The following is a 6000-nucleotide window of genomic DNA, read 5'->3' on the forward strand; positions in this document are numbered from 1 at the left end:
GTTCTTTCAGAAGTCCAATAATATTTTTACAAAAACACATCCTCTCCTCCATAGCAAAATATTTCGAAAACTTTTCATGTATTTTTTGAAACACTGAAATCTTTGCTCCTACTGCGAGTATATTCCACTGATGTAACCTAGAACCTAACAGTTCAGTTTGTTCTTTCAGAAAATTTAAGTCTCGAACCAAATCATTCAACTCATCTTCTTTGATTAAATGTACCTCGCTACCTGGATTACTGGCTGATAGTTGACATCTTGTGAAGTGGAGGCTTCCAGAAAATCCTCAACTTGAATTTGATCATTATTATCTTCCCCACTACTGTAATCCCAAGTTTTGGAGGGTACTGGCAAATCGTCACTGTGTGGAATGAGCTGAATTGCGGAAGTATATTTGGATATATTATAGTGTTTGCTATTTTTAGACCTACCAGATATATCTGTCATACAGAAGTAGTAATCATTAATGTGGTTAGATGGGTCTCGCCAAACCATAGGGACTGAAAGAGGTAATGCTTTGAGCTTGCCATGTAACCACTTCCTAAGGTTTGTTGATAGGTAATACAAAAATTTCAAGAGGCGCCCATGGTTTGTCTTGATCACCACTTTTACATCAGAAATAAAAAAAAATTCAAAGGTTTTGTAATGTTGTAGATATTTTTCCTTTGAGTCTTTGGAGTAAACTGTCCACAATCATAACAAAAATTGTTTGGATGATTGATACCCTTCGTGTGTGTCTGCTTATTCATTGTAGCACGAAGTGAATTCTGTGACATGATGTGAAACTATCATGGCGATTTTTGAAATGTGTGTCTGCTTATTCATTGTACCACAAAATAAATTCTATGACATGATTAGCATTAGTAGAGGCATAAAATGCAAGAAAACAAGCTTATGCAGCATCAGCCAAAAAAAAAAAAAAAAAAAAAACCCACCCATTTCACCCCTCCATTCATTCGAAATGCCTGTCCATCTCGGCCTTAAATTTATCTAGGCTATCAACTTCCACAACAAAAGATTGAAATCTGTTCCAGCAATCAACTACCTACTGGCTAAAGGCAAATTTCCGCACATACAACTGTCCTTCCTCAATTTGAATCTATGCCCCCTCAGGTTCTTAATCTGAGCAAGAGGAAGAATCCCATCAGCATTCATCTTGCTCATCCCATTCAAGAACTTATACACCTCAATCAGATCACCTCGCAGGTGTCTACTCTCCAGGCACTGCAATTTGCAGAACTTAAGCCTTTCTTGGTAAGAGACCACCACTTTATTCCCCTCCAATCTTGTTGGCCTTCATTATACTTGTTCTAGCAACTTTACATCCTTTCTAAAATGAGACTTCCAGACCTGTACACGGTACTCTAGGTGTGGCCTGACCTTTGCCTTGTATAACGTAATAATCACCTCCCTGTCCCTGCTAGCAAAATTCCTATATATCATTGACAAGGCTCCATGACCTGCCCTGTTTGTTGTTTGTTTGTTATTTGGTTTTTAGGAGCATTAGCAACCAATGCCATATTGCTCCGGGAATAGAGGCGATGACCTGCCCTGTCAGCCTGTCTGCACTGCTCAGCGAACTTCATATCTGACTGCACAATTATCCCCAGGTCTTTTTTACTTTCCACTTCCCTGAGTGTAGTATCACACAGTTGATACGTTTCTCTTCGGTTATTGCTACCTATATGCAGTACTTTGCATTTGTCAATGTTAAACTTCAGTTGCCACTTCTCAGCCCATTTCCTAACTTATATAGATCCAGTTTGAGTAGCATACTGTCTTTACTGTCGTTAACAACCCTGCCAACCTTTGTATCATCTGCAAACTTGGACATTAAGCCTGATATACCTTCATCAATATCATTACGAATACACAAAACAACAATGGGCCCAGTACAGAACCCTGGGGAACTCCTAATAACATTAATCCACAAAAGGCAGTGTCCATTGTTTACCACTCTCTGTCGTCTCCCACTTAACCATCTCTTTTCCATTGCAAGCAACTTGCCTCTATGCCATACCACTCCAATTTATACAGCAGTCTTTCATGTGCAACAGTATCAAAAGCTTTCTTAAAATCCAAGTATATGATATCAAAATTATTTTTTGCATCCAGTTGCTTTGTGACTACATCATAATATCCAATCAAATTGGTCAGACAAGACCTCCCTTTAACAAACCCATGCTGTGTCTTAACTGTTACTGTAGTCTTGTCTAGATGATCCTTCAGTGCATCTTTAACCACTGATTCCATTATTTTTCCCAGAACAAAAGTTAAACTAACAGGTCTATAGTTACTTGTGTCATCTTTTGAACCCACCTTTGTGAATTGGTGATACATTTGCACACCTTCAGTCCATGGGGACCTTCCCCCGAGTCCAAGGAAGCTATCATAACTATGGCTAAGGGTTTGCTTACTTCCTTTGCTGCCTCTTTTAATATCACTGGATAGATCCAGTCCACCCCAGATGCCTTTTTTATGTTTAACTTCAACAATTTCTCCTCCACTTTGCTCTCAGTTATTACAAAATCACTTAGCTTCCTGTTGGAGTTTGATAAACTTCTGGCACTTCTCTCATTGAATAACTCCTCATGTGTGAATGTAGATGCAGAATATTCATTGTTTATCAGCTACCTGAGCATGATCATCAATAGGTAACCCATCTATGTTAAGTGGTCCAATCTGATTCATCCCTTTCCTTCTAGGATGCCTCCATAGCCAGGCGGGTAGGAGCAGAAGTACGCAGCACACGCTTCTTGATTAGACCGGGGTTCGAGCCCATGACCACCAAATACAGAGGATGCGGAAAGGTCAGGGAATGACCACCACATATTTCCGGAGCATTATGGCCTTAGTTGCTAATGCTCCTAAAAACCAAATAACAAACAAACAATAACCCTTTCCATCTAGAGTTTACATAAGTAAAGAACTCATTGCTGTTTTTTCTTTGCATCCTTTGCCAAAGATTTCTCATAATCTGCCTTTGCCTGTCTGACTTCCTTTGTGACTTGATTACAGACTAGCTTCTGTGTCACTTGATACTTTATATGCATCTCATACATTTTTCTTCTCTGCAACAAGCCCCATTAATTCATCTGACATCCATTTAGGTCTAAACCTTGAACAGCATTTTTAGTTGGAATGAAAAGCCTAGTAGCCTCCAAAATTAAGTCTCTGAAGGCTTCCCCTTTTGGCACCTCCATAGCCAGGTGGGCAGGAGCAGCTGTGTGTAGCATGTGCTTCTTGATTAGGCCGGGGTTCGAGCCCATGACCACCAAATATGGAGGATGCGGAAAGGTCAGGGAATGACCACCACATATCCTCGGAGCAATATTGCCTTAGTTTCTAATGCTCCTAAAAACCAAATAACAAACAACAAACAGCTTCCCCTTTAGAATTCAACATTGGCAACATCATCAATTGATCCCACTGTACAGAATTTTAAAACTGTCTGCGACCCCTGTAGTCAGCTTTACAAAAGCAAAAGCCCTTCCCTTTAGCCTTGATGGTAGTTACATCTCCAAGTAATTCCCACACCAGTACATTGTGATCACTGTCATCCAGTGGTTCCTTTATCTGCAAATTCTTAATGCATGAATAATCACTGCTGATAATTAGATCAAGAGTATTACTCCCCCTGGTTGCCTCTCAAACATGTTGCTTTAGAAAACAGTCATCCAATAAATCCACAAAAGTCCTGCTAGTGTGCGAGTGACCAATCTACAAGTTCCAGTCAGTATCTGGAAAGTTAAAATCCCCTATAATAAGGGGATTCTGATTTACTAGCCCACTCTGAATCTGTGCACAGTTTCTCATTATACTCATCAGATTCATTAGGTCTATAACACACATCTACTCTCATTTTTCCTTTCCTAGTGCTTATTTCACACCAAACAGACTCAACACTGCACTGTCCAGCGATGTCGACTGGCTTCACTTCCTTGGATTTTATGTGTTTCTTAACTAATAGCATAACCCCTCCTCCCTTCCTATCCTGTCTATCCTTTCTGTAGACATTGTACTCTCCAAATTCCAGTTCTACACTGCTTATATCCGTGTGACATCACGTCTCTGATATCCCACCTATATCTGCATTTGATGTCTTGACTAGCACTTCAAGCTCATCAAATTTATTAACTCCTAGAATTGGTGTACACACAAGTATACCTGCACCTGTTTCTATTCTTAGTTACCCTAACACAGCCCATGTATTTACTTGTTCCGCTATGACTCCCAGCAGTCTTGGAAATCTCCATTACCTTGCTTTCCAGGCTGCTGCACATTCTAATAGAAGCAGTGCAAGAATCACTTTTGCCTCTGCCTGCGGCCACTGTTAACCTTTTAGTCTGTATATTCTCCCAAGCTAGCATTTTTCTGGCCCACCTAACACTGCCTCGATAGCATCAGCAAATATTCTTGCACCCTTTCTATTTAAGTGTACCCCATCCCTGTAGAAGTAGGCTCTCCTGTCAACAAGCACAGACCAAGCTGAAAAAAATTCTACCCCCTGAACTCTGCACAATCTCTCCAGGGCCGAATTGATTGACACGGCCCTCATCGCATTCTCCTTCCTATCATGTCTGACTTGAATTGCAGACACTTTCACATTCAACCCTAACTCGTGACTTTTTAATGATGTGAAACTATCATGGTGATTTTCGAAATCTATGCATAAAAATTGGTTAAAAACAGCATTTAAATTCTTGGAGGTAAAAATCGTGTTGGCTAGTGTTATCTTTAATCTCACATCTTTAAAAAACAAGCACTATTTACAACAGCTTTCAGAAATTTAAATATTACAGAGTAAAGACTATCATGCGCAACATATTTATTTTTATACTCTAACAACTTTACGTCACATAATTTTTAATTAGTAGTTTGCTTTAGCTTATAAAGCAGTTCATATTAAATGGGATGCATATAAGTTGAAAAGACCTTGAGGACAATCCAATGTTAGATTCTAGATAGAGTTTTTCTAGATTTAGAAATTTAAATTAAAAATTTTAAATTTTAATTAAAAAATAATCAGAAATCTTTAAATACTTGAATTAATCTCTAACAAGACATGTATTCTGTGCCAAGTAATGATGTAGTAGTAAACACCTCAGTGGCGGACTATTATTATTATTAGCCATAAGGTGGAGAGAGAGATAGAGAGACTTTTTTTTTTTTTATTTAACTTTTTTTGCTATGACAGCATCATTTTTATTTTATCTTATTTCTTTCTTAGAAACTGGTGGATAATCAGATGTCAGCTGGCCATGAAGGGCAAAACAATATAGATAACAGTATTTATTTGTATTTATGATAATAAATATTCTTGTGGACCACAGTGCACAACCTTCCCCCTACACCTCATACAGTTTTATTTGAAATGGTAGTTAAGTGTCAGGCTGTTTTTCTGCTGCATATGGATCTTTTCTTTATAAAATATCAACTAAACATATCATTTTATATTTATAGTAAATTAGAACCAACACATGAAAACAATTTCAACAGGAAAAAAAAAAACATAAGCTAATATCAGATTACTTCCTGTAAGTTAATTGTATGTTCTTTCTTGTTTTTAAAATAAAATTATAAAATAATTCTTCAAACAGGCCTTGGTGGTTGGGAAAATAATCACATGTAATAACTGCAATTAAAATATACCAACTTGATAAGTGAGAGCATATTTAATTTAAATTATTAAATTTGATAAACTATATTTAAAGTAAAATAAAATACACCGATAAAATGATAAAGTTAAAAGTGATAAAATAAACACTGAAACATAACAATGCTTTCAAAGGTGACCACCACCTCCTATGTCCAAAGTGAAATTTACAGTGACGATACATCATTAAATATCACAGCAGAATGATGGTGCAGAACGTGTAACTGAAGGATCATGGGAATTAATCCTTGATATGTGCACGTGACACCAGGAATGGCCTAGGTTATGTAGGGTGAAACTATTCATCACATCTGAGAATCCCAGCCTTGAACACAGTATCTCTA

The sequence above is a fragment of the Mastigoproctus giganteus genome, chromosome 2, assembly GCF_048544385.1.
Source record: "Mastigoproctus giganteus isolate SK-2022 chromosome 2, ASM4854438v1, whole genome shotgun sequence".
Lineage (NCBI taxonomy): Eukaryota > Metazoa > Arthropoda > Arachnida > Uropygi > Thelyphonidae > Mastigoproctus > Mastigoproctus giganteus.